Below are 20,703 nucleotides of genomic sequence, written 5' to 3' on the forward strand. Positions count from 1 at the left end.
AATATTCATAGTGATTATTAATTCTGTAATCAGATAATATAAAACTACTAAACTAATAAGACTTCTTACCTTTTAAACATTTTTAGAAGTTTCATTGTCAGATTATTTTCTGTGCTCTTTACATTAATCATATAATACAATAAACCTATGAGACAGGAGTTACTCTTATATTATATGGATGAGTAAACTGAGGAATAAAAATTTAAGAATTTGCCACAAATCTCACAATGTGCAGGTGACAAAAGCTTAACTCAAACCCAAGTAAACTGCATACAGAATCTGCATATAACAATGGGGCAGCAATAGGGACAATTAGCCAGATGTAATTTTTAAGCTCAATTTTTTTCTTAAAAACTTTAAAAAATTATTTTGCATCTTTTAGAAAGAGGCAATTGTTGTCATGGGTGATACTTTACAAAAATATGCTTAATCACCAAAGAATTGAGAACATGAAATGGAAGTACAGGCAATTCTAGCATAAAAATATGGCAGTTATAAATTTTGCTTATCTGGTTGTTTTCTGATTGAGAAAGTTACAGATTATTCTGATGTACTAATTAAGGAGTGTATGCATAATAAAATATAAGATTTTTATTAAACATATGTATATATATATGCATCTATGAATATTCATACAATCTATTAATCTACATAAAATCACAGTGCTTGCAAATGTACAGATACATAACATCAACCAAGAAAATGTCCCAGTACAATGAACAAATATGAGTTAATTTACAAGTTTCCTTAATGTTTTGAAAAAGAAATGTATTGAAAATATCCTGACGGCTTCATAAACTTATGGCCTTCTCTCTTCCATTTCTTTCCAGGGAATGAAAAGGGAATTGTATTCGTTTTATATAGATTCTATGTATAGGTATGTTGTTAATGGTCCAGTATGATGTTTTATTATTGCTGTTGATTTTATACAGCAATTACTCTAAACCTCTGTCATCCAAATACAAAGTCTTCCCAGCCTCATGATACTCTCAGCATGTGACTCCCAATTCTGACATCAAGAAAATTACAATCATCTAACACTAAATTATCACAAGTTTGAGTTCCCCATTTTAAAAAGTTTCCCTGTAACTACACACATTTTCTTTTCCATATGTTTTAGAGAATAACTCTTTTCCCACGTTTTTGAAAGTTAAAAATATGCCCTTTATGGTATTTATTCCATCAGCTATAATGACAGTCAGTTTTGCTGTTTTGCATTCTCAGTCATTCTCTATTACCTCATTTTCTAACATATTAAGTTTAATTAAAGACAATCAATGGTCTCATTTTTAAATCCAAATAATCTAGACCTTTGATCCTTCTTATAATTATTTATCTCTTTTCTGTTATTTAATGTTTTATTTCTCCTCTGACAATCCGTGAAAAACATATGCCATGAAAAACATATCTATGATCTTATCTATTTTTTTTTCTTATCCATGAATCTATTTTTTTCACTAGATTCTGTCCAATTTACTTTCTTATTTGTTACTAGGCTTCTTCTCTTTCTACCTTCAGCAGACATGTATTGCATACTGACTCTAAGCCAATTTCTGTGCTAAACTGCCAAAATATTTTTATCTTTTTGTGGAAGTTTCAAAATATGTTCTAGGATTTTTATCAAGAATGGAAAGGAAGCAATTTATTTCCCAAAGGTGTTATCTTTCATCTAATATTTTTTTTTAAACTTATGCAGTTATCACTCTAAAAACTATGCAGTCATCCAAGCTCTCCAACTATCTTGAAGTCAGATTTAGAGAGACCTGGAATAGTAATTAGAATTGTAATGCAGAATCTTTTTTCCGGGGTGCCTGGATGGCTCAGTAGGTTAAGCATCTGCCTTCAGCTTGGGTGATAATCCAGGGGTCCTGGGATCAAGCCCCATGTCATGCCCCCTGCTCACTCTCCCTCTGTGCTCTCTCTCTCTCTCAAATATATAAATTAATTTTTTTAAAAAAGAATTTTTCTTCCATCAACTGAGCCTTCATAAAAGTCTGTAACTACCAAAGGCATACTAAATGTAGCCAAAACCTTAACAAAAATGCATCATACAAATGCAGTTATTTAAGGAAATGCAGGGTCTCAGAGTCTCTGTCCTAAATAGACGTTCCTAGGTAAATTCAGATAAAGAAATGCAGCCTATTCTCTGAGCCAGCAATTGAACTGCTAGCTATTTACCTAAAGAATACAAAAACACTGATTTGAAGGGACACATGCACCCAATGTTTATAGCAATGTTATCAAAAATAGCAAACTATAGGCCATCTGGATGTCTTCTTTGCAGAAATGTCTGTTCATGTCCTCTGCCCATTTCTTGATTGGATTATTTGTTCTTTGGGTGTTGAGTTTGCTAAGTTCTTTATAGATTCTGGACACTAGTCCTTTATCTGATATGTCGTTTGCTTTGGTGAGTGCTGTGAAGTGTGTAAACCTGGTGATTCACAGACCTGTACCCCTGGGGATAAAAATATATGTGTATAAAAAATAAAAAATTTTAAAAAAATAGCAAACTATAGAAAGAGCCCAAATGTCCATTGACTGATGAATGGACAAATATATATAATGTAATATTACTCAGCCATCAAAAAGAATGAAATCTTGCCATCTACAATGACATGGAAGGAGCGAGACAGTATTATGCTAAACTAAATAAGTCAGTCAAAGAAAGACAAATAGCTTATGATTTCACTCATGTGGAATTTAAGAAACAAAACAAATGAACATAGTAGGTAAAAAAGAGACAAACCAAGAAACAGTCTTTTAGCTATGGAGAAGATAACTGCTGGTAAGCAAAGTGGAGGTAGGCAGGGGGATGGGTTAAATAGGTGATGGGTATAAAGGAGGGCACTTGTGATGAACACCAGGTGTTGTATGTTAGTGATGAATCACTAAATTCTATACCTGAAACTAGTATTGCACTGTATTTTCAAACTAGCTGGAACTTAAATAAAAACTTAGAAAGAAAATAACAATAAAAGAAATAAATTTCCAAAAATAAATGCAGCTTAGAGAAAGTGCCCTTACCCATATAGGAAAACAGGGAAGGCAAGAAATGAGCCATTCATAGATTTGAGTGAAATCTTCTAACATAGAGCTGATTATGCATCACCTTATTTTCAGTTGAGTAAGCCTCCACATTTTTTTCTTCCAAATTTTTATTTAAGTTCTAGTTAGTTAACAAATAGTGTAATATTATATTCAGGACTAAAATTTAGTTATTTGTCACTTACATATCCTCTGCATTTTTAAGTATACTTAGTAAGTAACCCATTGCATCTAAAAACAAAAAAACTTGGGGCACCTGGGTGGCTCAGTGGGTTCTGGGATCGAGCCCCACATCGGGCTCTCTGCTCAGCAGGGAGCCTGATTCCCCTCTCTCTCTGCCTCTCTGCCTACTTATGATCTCTGTCTGTCAAATAAATAAATAAAATCTTTAAAAAAAATTAAAAAATAAAAACAAAAAACTAAAACCCAAACAAAATGAAACATAATAAAAGCACATGCAAACCGATTAATCCATAATTTAGGTTTTCAAACTGATTTATTATCTCACATCTCCATTTTAATCAATGTCACTATTAACTTAGGTTAATTTGTTTTAGTTCAAGTCAAAAACTTCTGAATCATTTCTAACAACTCATGTGCTTATGCTTCTAAAATACAAGTAATTGACATTCCTATTGATTCTGCATTTGAAATATATTGCTGATCCATTTCCTCAGGATCTCATTAACAAAATTATGGCAATATCTACTTAACTGTTCTCTTAATCTTTGATCCTCCCTGCCTGTCTCTCATCCTCCCTACTACCTATTTAATCATAGTAAGTTATAACTATTTATGACATTTCTGTGTGATTAACTTTCAGCAGTTTTTATTTCCTGCTGATAAATATAAACTCTTCACATGGAAAATGTTTGTCCAATACAGTCTCAGGTTACACATGTTTCCCCACTATTATTAATTGCATTCACTGTCTTTTTCAAAAGCATTCTACTTTAAGTTATATACTATGATGAAAAATAAAATAGTGATTGCAAGGGAATGGGTGTGAAAGAGGGAATTGAATCAGCATCTAGATCACAAGGGAGCTATTTGGGGTGATAGAAATATTTTATATCTGCATTGTGATTGGCACACTACTGGATAATTTTGTTGAAATTCATGGAACTGTGCACTACAAAAGGGAGAATTTTACTAGATGTGAATTATACTTCAGTTAAAACTAATTAAAATATATCTTCTGGAAATCCAACAACAATTTCTAGTATTAGTTAAAACAGCCAAAGTTTTCTTTTTCCTTTTTTTTAAGGTGGGAAGGGGCAGAGGGAGAATCAAGTAGGCTTCAAGCACAGGGGATCAGAGCCTGAGATCGTGACCTGAGCTGAAATCAACATTTAACTGACTGAATCACCCAGACACCCCTCCTTTATTTTTTAAAACTAATCAGAAATGTAATTAATGAAGATGAAATTCAACATTATTTGATACACATTTTTTTAAAGATTTTATTAATTTATTTAAGAGAGAAAGCCAGAGAGCACAAGCAGGGCAGGCAGCAGAGGGAGAGGGAGAATTAGGTTCCCCACTGAGCAGGGAGCCAGATGTCCGGCTGGATTCTAGGACCCTGGGATCATGACTTGTGCTGAAGGCAGATGCTTAACTGACTGAACTAGCCTCCCAGGCACCCCTGATGCAGTGCTTTAGAAGGATGGCAGAATTGAATAACTCAAGCTATTTATCTTTTTAATCACTGTGTTGTGATTCTTTCTCTCTCTCTCTCTCTCTGTTTTTTAAATGTCCTGCTTAAATGTAGGACTTCATAGCACAATGGGGCTCAGAAAATAGAAAATAACGAAATCTATCTTGTTTATGAAGACTTCTTCAGTTTCTTTATTATTTCCTCTTATATATAATCACACTACTCTTTTATAATTCTCTTTTACCAGATATTCCATTGTTTTATACTCTAATTATTTATAAACATGTAGTTGACAATATAGTAGATTACACAGAATCTTTGTAAACATGAAAATTTTGGTCTATTTTGGGTTTAAAATTTAGAAATAATGGATAATGAGTCAAAATCAAAACAAAATAATGTTAAAAACAAATACCATTCAAAAAGTTTGTGAGCCTATGGTAAATAGACTGTATGATAAAAACCTATATTAAAAAAATTATATTAATCACAGTAGGAATATTGATCAGAAATGGAAACACAATAAAAAATATCAAAGTAATAAGGCAGAAACTATATTAATAGAAGTACTTCTTAGGTAATAAGATGTTCTGGCTTATAGGCTCATCTGATTGAAAAACTTGTGGACATATGTTTATTCAGTTATTTAGCTAGATACTGGTAAACATGTCAATCACATAACAAACTTTTTGTTTTGATTTCATGCTCAGTAAGCAATCTTCTATTTATAAGTTAGTTTTCCACGTATGGTATGATTTCATAGTATATTTAGAAGAGAAATTTAATTTATGATCCTTTGCTAATTATATTTTACTGTTCAATTAATATTTTTAATATTTATTACTCTTATAAATGTGAGTCATATAATCCTGTCCCTGACAACATCACAAGCAGCATTCTGACTTTACTTTTGGGTCTATTAAACCAAGGCAAATGTCCTGTGAGATATTTTGAAAGATAATCATTTGGCCTTTCTAAAGAAACTACTCTGTTTTTTTTTTTTTTTTTTTTAAAGATTTTATTTATTTGTCAGAGAGAGTGAGCGAGAGCGAGCACAGGCAGACAGAGTGGAAGGCAGAGTCAGACGGAGAAGCAGGCTCCCTGCGGAGCAAGGAGCCCGATATGGGACTCGATCCCAGGACGCTGGGATCATGACCTGAGCCGAAGGCAGCTGCTTAACCAACTGAGCCACCCAGGCGTCCCTAAAGAAACTACTCTGAAGTCATTATGGGCTACACATTTGCTTCAACATCTGCCTTTGAATATATTTATATTTTATTCATTTCTTACAATACACTTCCAACTATTTGAAGGTACAGCTAGTTGTCTTACTTTAGATTCATTCTTTTACTTACTAAAAAATATTAATTGAAGCCTTATTATATCTCAGATAATTCTCTTGCTGTTAAGGACTTAGTAGTGAATCATAACAAAATAAAAAATTTTGCTTTCATAGGCATACATAATAGTGCATGTTATGTACACTATATGCAGTATATTTATTTCATATGTAAGTGATTTGCTATTTTGGAAAAATGAAAGTAGTAGAAGGAAGACAGTAATAGTTTCATTTTACAAGGTAGAAAATTCCAGGTATTTCCTATAACTGAGGGAATATGGAATAAGTAACTGATGTTCAAATATATTTAAAATTATAGAGGCATTAGGATGATGGGGGGTGTGTGAAATCCATTAAGCACCGGACTCCTTGGTTTTGGCTTAGGTCCTGATCTCAGGGTGGTGAGATGGAGCCTAGCATTGGGGAGAGGGGATTGGGATTCTCCCTCCTTTTCCCTCTATCATCCTGCTTCTGCACTCTCTAAATAAATAAATAAAAAGTAAATGAATCTTTAAAAAAAATTACAAAGCCTCACACTCAGAAAACTATAAAGTACTCATGAAAGAAATTGAGGAAGACACAAAGAAATGGAAAAATGTTCCATGCTCATGGATTGGAAGAAAAATATTGTGAAAATGTCTATGCTACCTAAAGCAATCTACACATTTAATGCACTCCCTATCAAAATCCCATCCATTTTTTTTCAAAGAAATGAAACAAATAATCATAAAATTTATATGGAACCAGAAAAGACCTCGAATAATTAGAGGAATATTGAAAGAGAAAACAAAAGTTAGTGGCATCACCATTCCAGACTTCAAGCTCTATTACAAAGCTGTCATCATCAAGACAGTATGGTACTGGCACAAAAACAGACACACAGAACAATGGAACAAAATAGAGACCCCATAAATAGACCCTCAACTCTATGGTCAACTAATCTTCAACAAAGCAGGAAAAAATGTCCAATGGAAAGAAGACAGTCTCTTCAATAACTGGTGTTAGGAAAATTGGACATCCACATGCAGAAAATCGAAACTGGACCATTTCCTTACACCACACACGAAAATAGACTCAAAATGGATAAAGGACCTCAATGTGAGAAAGGAATCCATTAAAATCCTTGAGGAGAACACAGGCAGCAACCTCTCCAACCTCAGCCGCAGCAACTTCTTCCTAGGTACATCATCAAAGGCAAGGGAAGCAAGGACAAAAATGAACTATTGGGACTTCATCAAGATCAAAAGCTTTTGCCCAGGAAAGGAAACAGTTAACAAAACCAAAAGAAAACTGACAGAATGGGAGAAGATATTTGCAAACGACATATCAGATAAAGGGCTAGTTGAAAATATAGCTACCCTATGACCCAGCAATTGCACTACTGGGTATTTACCCTAAAGATACAAATATAGTAATCCGAAGAGGCATGTGCACCCAAATGCTTAGAGCAGCAATGTTCATAACAGCCAAACTATGGAAAGAACCTAGATGTCCATCAAAAGATGAATGGATAAAAAAGTGGCATATATATATATATATATATATATATATATATATATATATATAGTAGCCATTAAAAGAAATGAAATCTTGCCATTTATGATGACATGGATGGAACTAAGAGGGTATTATGCTTAGTGAAATAAGTCAATCAGAGAAAGACCATTATCATATAATCTCCCTGATATGAAGAAGTTGAGAGACAACATGGAGGGTTTGGGGGGTAAGAAGAGAATAAATGAAACAAGATGGGATGGGGAGGGAGACAACCGTAAGAGACTCTTAATCTCACAAAACAAACTGAGGGTTGCTGGGGGGAGGGGAGGGAAAGGGTGGTTGGGTTATGGACATTGGGGAAGGTATGTGCTATGGTGAGTGCTGTGCAGTGTGTAAACCTGGCAATTTACAGACCTGTACCCCTGGGGTTAATAATACAATACAATAAAAAATTTAAAATAAAATTAAAAACCTTTAAACTTCCAGTTTTTTATTTTATTTTATTTTATTTGACAGAGGGAGAGATAACAAATAGGCAGAGAGGCAGGCAGAGAGAGTGGGGGAAGCAGGCTCCCCGCCAAGCAGAGAGCCTGATGTGGGGTTCGATTCCAGGACCTGAGATAATGACCTGAGCCAAAGGCAGAGGCTTAACCCACTGAGACACCTAGGTACCCCTAAACTTCCAGTTTCATCTTTGACAGGTAAAGTGTCATTCATTTTTATGATTACAAAAAAAAAAAAACCTGAATAAAAAGATTAAAATCAATGACTTTTCTGGAATCTAAGAGTTGGTATTTCAGGACAAGCTGCCACCTAAAACTGTGACTTCTGAATCACATCCAAAATCAGCTAACCTAGAACAGATGAACTGGAGCAGTTAACTGTTTTTTGATAATTTGCTAGAGGCTACATATGGACTAACATAAGACTAAAACACTTCTAAGAACTAGAATCTAAGCCCCCCGCTTCTGTGGAACTTTTCCTTCAGGAACCCCACCAGGTTCTCACAGTGAAGAGCCAAGAAAGATCCTCATTTAGCTGTGGCAAGAAGGATGAGAAAGAAATCATCCAGAAATACAATACATAAAGTGCATTCTCTACTAAAAAATGATTATCCTATAAGGATGAAAGGCTTTACCACAGTCTTAGCCAACCTGGACAAAGGCATTGTCTAGATTCCAGACCCTTCTCAGTAGATTTGCTGTCTCACTTAAGGAAGAGGAGCTAAGAAACCCTTATAAAAGTGACAACCCAGGAACACAGGTCTATTAAAGATTGAAACTGAATTATAAGATCACTGAATTCTTTCCATCTCCACATCTTACCATCACTCCTACAATACACAACTATAGTAACAATAGCTTACAACTGGAAGAGCTGTGGCAGATCTACTTAAAGACAAATTTTTAAGGAAGGACTAAGATAACAGGAGATATCAGAAAAGGGATACCAGAGGAATTTGATGCCTCTGGCTACAGAAAATATTAAACACAGCCCACTCTCCCAGAAGACATAAAATCTCACACTGCAGGCCTGTTGACTGTAGTCCCTTTTACCCAATATTTCATATCTGGATTAAAAAAAATTACAAGAGACAAAAAAGAAATATCTGAAGAGACAAAGCAAATATCAGAATTAGACACAGATAAGACACAGATTTGGGGTCTCTGTAAAATGTAAAATAATCAGGATTAAAATGGTAAAAGCCTTAACAAAAAGAAGACATTATGCAAGATCAGAAAGGTAATGCAATCAGAGAGATGGGTACTCTGAGAAAGTACCAAAAGGAAAAACTAAAAATCAAAAGCAGTATAACAGAAATGAAGAATAGTTTAATGGTCCATCAGTAGAATAGAGCCCAATAAATGAGCTTGAAGATACATGAATAGAAATTTCCAAAGTGAAATTCAAAGAAAAAAAAAAAAAAAGAATGAAAAAAAGCTATGAAGTTACAATGTACTACATTTGTTTGATTGTAGTTCACATCATGAACACATAAATTGCTATGTCAATGTTGTTAGATACTGAAATTTTGAGATGAAGCTGTTCACCCTGATTTCCATCCATTCATTCAGCAAACATGGAGCACCTATTATGTGCCAGGTCTTTTTTCACCATTTGAGAGTCAAAGCAACGTGATTGCTACCCTTGAAAATCTTTCATTTCTAGTATCTAGGGCACAAATACATGTAAAACAACATATCTGATGGACCTAAGTGCATCTTGGAAAAAAACAAAAAAACAAACAACTAATTATTAAGATCAAGATTGGTTTCTGTGAAGCATAATAGAATAACCACATTGACGCCTTTCTGGTGCTTACTCTACTTTTAAGCCCTTACCATGTTCTAATTCATTTAATAGACACATTAAATAAATTAAATGAATTCCCCCACTTTATAGATGAAAAAACTGAGGCACAAAGTATTTGAATAATTTGCCTAAGGCTCCATCAGATTGTGTGGTGGAGCAGAATTCTAACTGGACATATGCTCTTAGGGCTCTCAGTCTTAGATATTACACTCTACCATCTGTTAAGGAAGTGATATTTGACCTCATCATTGAAAGAAAGATATAATTTTATTGAGTGGAAAGGTAGACTTAGGTCTGGTTTTCTAAACAAAGGAGACTTTATACACATAGACCTGAGATTAATTGAGTGGATAAAGACCAGTACAGCTAGAACACAGAAAGAGATTGGGAAAAACTGAGGAAAGAGCCTTGAGGAACATAAGAACAGACTAGGTGGAGTTTTGTAGGTCACATTAAAGATGTTGGTCTTTATTTTGCAATAACAGTGGGAAAATGATGTGTCTTAAGCATGGGAGTGATATCATCACATTTGTATTGAAATAAACAGTCTTGGTTCTCAGAAGGTAAGAGATTCTAGGAGAAAGCCATATGGGAAATCAAGAAGTCCATGGTGAGAACTGTAGACTATAAAACACCAAACTTCACTTTCTGGTTTGTCTTCCTTTATTGTAGAGACAAGCAACCTAAATACTACATTCCCCAAGTTTACTTGCAGGTAGGAATCTTGTGATCAAATTTTCATGAAGCAGATGTACTTGTGAGAGACGTGTATGGATGGTGGAACAATAATTTTGCTTTCAGTAGTAATGGGATTCCATAGAGTCTGATTCCAGGATGGAAAGTGGGGATAGGATGTTAGCTATAATTTGACCCCCTGCAATACACCCAGGCAGCTTTGTGAGGAGTAGAAGCAATACCGCAGCATATTCAGTTTGCTAAATTCTCGGGAGTAGGATTGTCATACTAATTCTTTGGCAACAATGAGAGCTTATTGCTTTTTGTCACAGCATATATTTTAGGGCCAGCAACCAACTGTGCATGCTAGGTTCTTTAGGATATTAGGGTTAACGGTATTCCCTTAGTAACTGCCAGCCCATCTACATTTGATTCTTTACTTTTGCCCAGTGACCTAATTACTATGCCTTATGTGGATTAGTAGACCTGTATAAATTTGGTGCACTGATTTGGAATTTTGCACACTGATTTAGAGAAAATTGTGGTTTGATATATATTATTGACTTCTAGATGGGTCATGGTCTTTTAGTATTATTAGTCCATTAATTTTTCGATCAATTTTTTGATCTAGGTTGCCAAATAAGTCCTCAAAATGAAAATCAAACTTTACCCTTAGATACAGTAAGCATGCAATTTAATGTGTACAGTAAACAATATTGAGGACAATACAAAACATTATAATATTTTTGAATAATCAAATATCAATTTAAACATATATGATACCTGCACATATACATAATATATAACATTCTAGTACTTTATACTTTTCCTTTTAGACAATATATGTATTGTGTATTAAAAATAACATGTGTTTCAGTGCTATAGATATAGCATCACCAAAGCATTATCAATATATACAATTTCATTCATGTTTTTGTTTCTGCATTTAAAATATGTCAGAAGTATATTTTCATGTTCTCATTATGATCACTTTTACCAACTAAAGTTACTGAGCTCGCAAGAGCACCTAAAATATGGGAAAAAATGTAAATGTTATATATAAATATATATAATATACACATATACAAATACATATAACCACCAGGCACACTGTAAGAATTCAACACACATTTGTCAATGGAATAGAGTGAAGTAATGTAATAATAAATGGTGAATTAGTGGCTACAGTGCCTCTAGAGCATATATATGTATTTGTAAAATGTTAAAGATATGTATGTTTTTTAAAAGTCTAGTTTTACCTAGTATTTCAATATTTCTTCATATATAGCTTAAATGAAGGTATTTAATGAATTACCTAAAATCCAAAATATGTGAGATACATAAAATTTCCAAAATATTAAAATATATAATATCTAGTCTTATATCCTAATATGGCCCTTTTACAATATAATCACTTGCAGAGAAATAAATAGATCATGTTTTAGAAAAATGTTTCTATAGACAAAAATATTTGTAATAAGCCTTTGGAATATTAGCAAGTCAATAATGGTCAAAATTTTTGTTGACTTTAGCAAAATTTTTATCGGGCTTCCTGGAGTTGTCAAAAATGCCTAAATTGAAAAACTTAATGCTTTTAATCATATGAATTCAAACAATGGGATGAATAAAGCAAAAAAAAATAAGTTATTATGAGATTTTGTTATAAGTAAATTTTGTCATTTTATTGTTTTATAAAATTTATAAGCGAAGTTTTTAAAACAATTTCCACAGTATACATTTTACATGAAATTGATTACCTTTGATTGTATATACCTCACACATTTCAGTGTGTTTATTTTCATAATCGGTATTTTGCAACATTTTACAACAGTAAATAATTTACTATTAAATTGTATTTCAATTAATGGAAAAACTAATTAAGCAACTTATCTGCACACTTAACAGAAGCCACAGTTCATATTACAATTATGAAAACCTCATCAGGTGAACTATTATATTTGCTAATATGGGGCAGATACCACTTTGGTGCCTTTGAATATGTTTTAAAGGGCCTTATCATTTGTACCCAGTATGGTTCTATATGTTTCTTTGTTTTCTCTGACTGGTTTTGCAGACCCTGGGAGGTTATACAATTAAGAGTGCTAAACCTATTGGGGCTCCTGGGTGGCTCAGTGGGTTAAAGCCTCTGCCTTCAGCTCAGGTCATGGTCCCACGGTTTTGGGATCGAGCCCCACATCAGGCTCTCTGCTACACGGGGAGCCTGCTTCTTCCTCTCTCTCTCTGTCTATCTTCTCTGCCTACTTGTAATCTTTCTATCAAATAAATACATAAAAATCTTTCAAAAAGAATACTAAACCTGTTTAAAATATGAATTGCTGATGTAAAACAAAAAACAAAAACAAATCAGTTCTGGAGAAATGAGAAGCAGGGCAAACTTTTTTAGTACCCTTGTATGTCCTTCAGTTTTTCTGTCTCAAGCATCTGGCCCTTATGCTGCTACCCTTTTTCCAGATACTCAACTGCAGACACACCAAAACTTTCCATTAAAGGCATTCTTTTTCCTTTAGTCTATGAGCCAATCAGGTTTATCACATACTCCATTACTTCGGATTTCTGTTTTCTGTTAGTCAACTGAGAAAGACAATCTTTAAGCCATAAATATTTCTCGGTTCTCTAATAACTGATATCCTGATAGCTCCTACATGGACCATAATAAATATAACTGCAAGGCAAATAAATGGATAACTCTAATGATTACCTGGCAACAAGTTAAGACCTGGCACCACACTGGTCAAATACATAATACACACAAATATTCTTTTAATTATTTTTAAAATAAGTTTTTCACATTCTTTCTGTGTGCAAAGTTTAAAATATCTTTGTTTAAAATAATGCTTATAGTTTTTTAACAGTTGTAATTTCCTGTAGCATAGGTTAAATAAGTAGTATGTAGGAAAGTACTCTGAATACAAAGGAAAACTTTTAGAATTATACTACAGGTGTTTTCTGTCAATAATTTCTCAGTTTGTCCTTTTATAACATGTTATTTGAGAAACTGAGGAATATTCTCCTTTTTGTGTTCTAATAGTATTAACTTATTAAATGTTTGAGATAACATGCACAGAGGGGATGAAATATTATAAGTGAAATATGTTTTTAAAGATGAAATATTACTTTTTAGGTTTTCATTTTTTTCTACTTTATTTTATAAAGTTTTCTCAAATGAAAGATATCTTCAAATTTACAAAAAAAATGCCATGGTTAAAAATGCTTTAGCTTACTGGAGTGTTGGAGAATAGTAATGACAGTTCTTTTATTTTATTTATTTATTTTTAAAGATCTTATTTATTTATTTGACAGAGAGGGAACACAAGCAGGGGAAGTGGGAGAAGGAGAAGAAGCAGGCTTCCCACTGAGGAGGGATCCAGTTATGGGACTCCATGACAGTTCTAATCCTGTAGAGATCAGCCACAGCTGAATCTTAACTTGTATCATTGTATATAAAGGAAACATCCCACCTTTTCTGGAATTTTCCTGGGCAGAGGGCAGGGAGAAACTGAAGACAGATAGAGGCTGCTCCAGGCTGGTAGATAACAGTTTTTAAAAAATAGCAGAGGAAACTTACATACAAGGCTCATTTGGAGTTGCAGCAAGATAAATAGATACCCGCGTCTGTTTCCCACACCTGTTTGCAGATTCTTAAAGGCTTATAAAGAGGTCCTAACTAGGCTCAGTCAGGTGTACGCTGCAGGTGTTTCTAACATCACATCACCCTCTCAAGGCTGTGTCTTATTTTTTTTTTTTTAAGATTTTATTTATTTTGACAGACAGAAATCACAGGGAGGCAGAGAGGCAGAGAGAGAGGAAAGGAAGTAGGCTCCCTGCTGAGCAGAGAGCCCAATGTGGGGCTTGATCCCCGGACCCCGGGATCATGACCTGAGCCGAAGGCAAAGGCTTTAACCCACTGAGCCACCCAGGTACCCCTCAAGACTGTGCCTTTTGAACAGCTCTGGGAGCAAGAAAGGTAAGGCGGAACCTACATTCCAAGGACAAGGGAGTGGGTGAGGAGCCTCAGGGTCCAGCTCATGAGTATACTGGCAGTTTCCTGTTTGTGATCAAGTTCCCCAGCACAGGCTACAAGTAAGTAAATGCTCTTATTTCTTAAAAAACTCTGAAGGAATTGACGCCAATGCGGATCTCAATTGCGTTCCTACTGACAGTGTGTCTTCGAAGGGGAAATTATTTTTGAACGATGATATAATTTACTTTCCAATACTTTTTAAATATGCTTTAATATGTTAGTATAATTTGTGTACATTCTCTTCCTTAGGTAATCCTTTTTTTTTGACTTACAGATCTTCAGAATTGAGGGACCCAAAATACATGTTTTTGTTCCTTAAGATTTCCACAGCAAATCTTTATTCTCAGTGTAATGTGGCCTGACAAAATTGAATATAGTACTATACAGAAAAAATATAAATGAAGCATCTTGCCACAAATATAGCTATCATTCAAGAATAAGGGTGTTTGGAATACAGTTTGCAATTTCCTTCATTGGATATACCAGGTTTTTTGGTTTTGTTTTCATATTACATTGAAGGGACTGACTTTAAAAAATACCAGCCCTGACCAGAATGTGGGAAGGCTTGTTCTGATATTCCTTAAAGTGGTGCACAAGAGGCACCACTTTAGATACCAATTCTCAAACCTCACCACAATGCCCCTTGATCTAAAAAAAACTTGTTCTATAAAACAGAATAACTGTAGTGACAGATCCTTTGTTCCCCAATCCCCCCACCCCCCTTAAGAGGTTAATTTGAATACAATATTGTGTAAGGTATTTGGAGTGGATTGCTTCACTTTTTGGTCTCAAAATGCCCCCTTAGTGTGGAGGATACTTGACTGACCCTCATCCATCTTCTAATAGAAGTGAATGCACAAAATCTGTGAGAGAAGAGAGTTGAATGATATGAGCTGTATTACCCCGTGGCATTCTGCTTCAAGTCACTGTGTGCACAGGGGATATGATTCACAGCAGAGGGTAGAAGTCTCAGATTAAGAGGCAACTGAAACTTACTGGCTAAAGTGATGAAGATGAAATTAGAGAAAATATAAAAACAAATTGATGGCCTATGGGACACTATCAAGTAAACAAAAATATGTGCAGTTAGAGTCGCAAGCGGTGGGAGGAGGAGATGAAACCTGAATGAACAATGATCAAGTATTTTTTAGAATTGTATGAAACTTGAAACCCACTGATACAGGATGCTTAATAAAATATAAGGATAAATGAAAGAAAACCAGATTAAATCACATCAAATTCACGTTTGCTGGACTTCTAGTTATTGATCCTACCTACAAAGATACTGGAAGTTGTTCATTCCCACCTTACAAAAAGCAAATAGTGAGCAACTGAAAAATCAATGACTTCTTTTTAGCCATCAGATAACTGAGTTTCAGGGCAAACCACCACTCTGAAACCTGGAGAGTCAGGTGACTGATGTGACTGTCACAACCAAGATTCACTTACCTAGAACAGAAGCAGCTGAAGCCACTGGTAGGTATAGTTAAGTGGTAATTTTGGTGAATTGCTGGAAGACAAGTGTAGATTCCTTTAAAAATGACAGACTGCTGGGAGACAGTCTTGCAGAGCTTCTATATTTTTGCGGATTTTACCTCCAGGAACCATATCAGGTCTCATAGTAAGGAGCTGGAAACAATCTTTCACGTTTATGCAGAAGGAGAGTAAGAATAACCATTGTAACATATTCCAGATCATTCTACATAATAAAGACCTACTCTCCAATTTGTGTGTGTGGGGGGGTAGAATTTATCAGAACTTGATTCCATCTGCAGAAAGACCATTTCTCCCATTCTATTTTGTTTAGCCTTCCTTTCATACCTAAGGATAGGGGGAAAAACTAAGAAATTCTTGTGAAGTTCACACCAAGGAATATAGGCACACTAAAAACCCAACTTAATCATAAAATTTTAGAACACATGTCCATCCTCAATCTTTACAACTTTACCAAGGTTACAGTATGCTAATAATGAATTATAGCTAAAAGATCCAAAAGACAAAGACACTCTTTGTAGAGGAGTACTTAATAGGGGAAGTCCACAGTTGACAAGGGAAATACAAACAATGATAATAAATAAATAGGAATCCTCTGGCATCTACAGTTATAGCAAACATTAAACACAAACTCCTAGCCAGACTAATCTAAAACTTCTAATCAAAGGCCTGTTTACCTCAGTTCCTATATATCACATTTGGTTTTTACCAGAAAATTATGAACATGTTAAGAAGAAAAAAACACTGTCAGAAGAAGCAATTTGGGCATGAGAATCAGGTATGGCAAAAAGTCAGAATTATCTTATTGGAAATTTAAAATAACTATGATTATTATATTAAGGACCCTAAAATAAAATATGGACTATATGCAAGAGCAGATGGGGAATACAAACAAAGAGATGGAAACCCTAAGGTAAAAAAAAAGAGAAAGTGCTAAGAAAAAAAATAAATAACAAAAATGCAGAACACCTTTAATGGGCACATCAATATACTGAAAAATGGCCAAAGAGAAATGTATAAACTTAATGATGGGTTAGTAGATACTTCTCCCACTGAAATGCAGAGAAAGAGAAAATACAAAACAAAAACAGAACATTAACATACAATTTCAAAAGGAATAATATGCATAGTTAATATAACAAAAAAAGAACAAAGACTGTAGTAGAAGAAATATTTGAGGTAATAATGGCCAAAACTTTCAAAAATTAATGATACACACCACACCATAGATTCAGGAAATTCAAATAATACCAAGCAGAATAAAAACAAAAACAAATAAAAATAAAAGCTATTCTTAGAGATATTCTACCCAAATTGGGGGGGGGGGCAAGAAAAAAATGAGAAGGCCATAGGAAAGTAACTCCTTAGAGAAGTAAGGATACACATTCTTTTCGAATACACATCCTACAACAGCAGAATTATAGTGGAAGACAGAATTACAGTGGACTTCTGGTCAGGAATCATGCAGTAAGCTAAGCTGAGTGCAGTATTTAGTTTTGAGAGAAACCCACGCAAACTTAGAATTATATATGCCTAGTTAAATTATACTAAAAGTAGAGATAAATCTACTCTAAGGAAACAAAAACTGAGGAATTATCTTCTCCAGCAGACTGGGCTGTAAAAATATTAAAAGCCATTTTTCGGGGGGAAAGAAAGAAGTCACATACCTAGAATTACAGAAATTTTTTTACATTGGGGAAGAAAAAAATTGAGGTAGAATAAATCTTGCTCTACGTAGATGTACAAATAACTGTTTAAAGAAATGATAAACAACTTACTGGGCTATCATAAGAGAATAAGGGAATAAGGAATAAGTGAAATAAATGATAGTAATAAAGATGGAAGGGAGGATTCAGAAATATCCTTTTATACAGTATCTGTACCATATCTAGAACAGTATAAGGTCTATTTCTTTGCATTTTTAAAGAACTGGCTTGTTTAGGATTTGAACAGGAATTATACATGATGTACCTGGCATGTTTTTAGTGTCAGAAAGAAGGAAGATGCTAAAAAAGTTAATGAATAATAAAAGATAAATCAATGGAGGTATGTCAGAGGGATATAGGAGCTCCCAATGGCCAAAACTAGAACAATTTGAGCAAGAAAATAAATATATTAGTATTGAATTATTAACCTCAAAGTATAAAATAAATATCTATATTGTTTTGAAGAAACTGTTTTTCCCATGCTGAAAAATCATTCAAATATCTAAATTTGTTTTGGATGTTGTAACAAATGATGCCAATATTCAGGCTAAGAGGATATGAAAGTCTATGCTATGCATGAAACAGATTGGGATCCAAAGTGGGTTAAGAGAGCCAGGAAAGTTGATTGGCTCTGGGCATTTACTTTGTTTAGGGGATAGCATTAGGTGAGGGTTTTGGCCTGTGACTGAGGCTGACAAAGTTTGAACCTCCCACTTGAGCCAGAATAGTTCTGGAATTTCTTATGAGCTCCCTCAGATGTGAAGCATAAGGAGAAAGGGAGTAGAGTGGCTTTAAAGTTACAACTGTGAAACATTAAAAAATGGAATCAGATTTTATATTATGCATGAGTCCATACTGATATAAAAAAAATTAATAAATAGAAAATACAAAGCTCCTGTGTACAAAAGTTCCAGATACTTTTTAAAGTTACCTTTTTGAAGTCACCTTCAAGGAGGTGAAGCATAATTCCCACTTATTAAGTGTAAAGAAATTGTGAAATTTCTTCCAAAGAGTACAGCAAAGAAAGGGGGTAAAAAGAGTATCTTCACTATAGAGAAATGTAATACTACTTCAGCCCTATGATTAAGCTTACCGTCAAGAGTAGTAAGTCATGTTGATAATGGACACCTTTGATATGATTTGATCAGAAATGGCATTTTGCCTCTGTGGTCTCCCTTTTCCAAATCAGTAATCTCAGTCTAATCATAGGAATAATATCAGACAAAATCCAGTTGAGTTAAATTCTGTAAAATACTTGACCGTATTGTCAAGTTTTAGTGAACGTGGTTCCCTAAACTAAGGTTTAGTGTCAAACAAGGAATGTCTAAGAAATTGTCAGTTAAGAGTAGCCTCAGGAGAGATAATGGTTAATTATGATAATATCGATGGGATTCTGGAACATGAAAAAGACATTAGGTGATTTTTTAAAAATTTGAGTAATGTTTGAGCATTAGTTAGTAATAGCGTGTTGATATTGGTTCATTAATTATATCCAGTCTACCATATTATCGTAAGATATTAATAGTAGGGGAAATTGGGTGTTGGGTATCTGGAAACGCTATTATCCTCTCAATTTTGCTATAAATGTATAACTTTTCAAATTAAAAAGTTTATTAAAACACCAAAATTCTGAAAGCCTGTGATAAGGATAAAATCTTAAAGTAACTAAAAAATAAAGACATTTTACTTACTATGTTATTCATATCTAGAAGTTCCATATTTTCATCTTTTACCTTTCATTATTTCCACATTCTATAATACTTGAATATATTAACATTAGCTCTTTAAGGTCTTTAAGGTCTTGTATGCTAATTCATGTATATAATTCTATTTATTCCATTCCTATATATATGTATACACACACACACACACACACATACACACACATGTTTATTTTGGGTAACTAATTTTTTTACTGGTAATAAAAAATCTATTTCCCTGTATTGTCACATTTTCCTGAATTAGATGCTGGAAATTAAAAATTTTACATTTTTTGAGAGCTGATTTTATTGTTTTAATAGTGTCAATTTGTTTGGCAGATAAGATCAAGTCTATCCTTTCAAGTTGGAGTTTTAGGCAGTATAAAGGCAGTTGTAAATTACTCTAAGGTATAGGTATATAGAATGTCCTCAGTGATTAAAGAGGACTCTCTACACAGGCTGTTTGAACCTGAAACGTCTCCCGCCCTGTATGAGATCTGGACATTTTTAAGCAGCTAGATTCTCAGTTGATTGTGATTGACCTTATGAAATGTCATCCTAAGTATGCACAACTTAGTATTTATCAGCAGACTCAGAAATAACTATGCAGCTATCTAGAGTGCTTTTTCTACCTAGCTCCCTTTTCTCCTGTACTTTGTCCTTTAGACTCTCAGACTTCTATTTAAATTACTAAGGCCACTAAAATTTGCTTAGGCCCTCTACCTTGCACTACATTATTAAACATGACTTATGGGGGAAAAATGATTAATCATTGGATTTGTATCATTTGTTTAGTTGTTATTCTATATCAGGAATCATAGTCCTGTGCAGTCTGTTGTTCAATAAAAAGACAAACAAAAAGCAAATACTAAAAGACTATTGCCTGGTATATTTTGTGCAAATATCCTTTTGCATGGAGGATAATATAAATAGTGCTAGTTATAGTATTATGGCTGAAAGCAGAAATCCATCTAATTAAGCAGTCTTTGCAAAAATTCACAGATTTCTTGAAAATCCATACTTTTTTTCACTTTTAAATTTCATCCTCATGCTTCTTAGGAAATTTAGACAAAACTTTCTCAAGTATTATGAGAGAGTAACCTAGTGGTTGTAAATCTTTTTTATTTCTCAGAATGAACTTTTTAATATATCTTACATTCCCATAATAAACACTATTAATGATCTATATTATTGGATTTGTGTTACCAACTCATGTTTAAGTTTGTTTCATCTGT

Source organism: Mustela nivalis (assembly GCF_964662115.1).
Source record: "Mustela nivalis genome assembly, chromosome: 6".
Classification (NCBI taxonomy): domain Eukaryota; kingdom Metazoa; phylum Chordata; class Mammalia; order Carnivora; family Mustelidae; genus Mustela; species Mustela nivalis.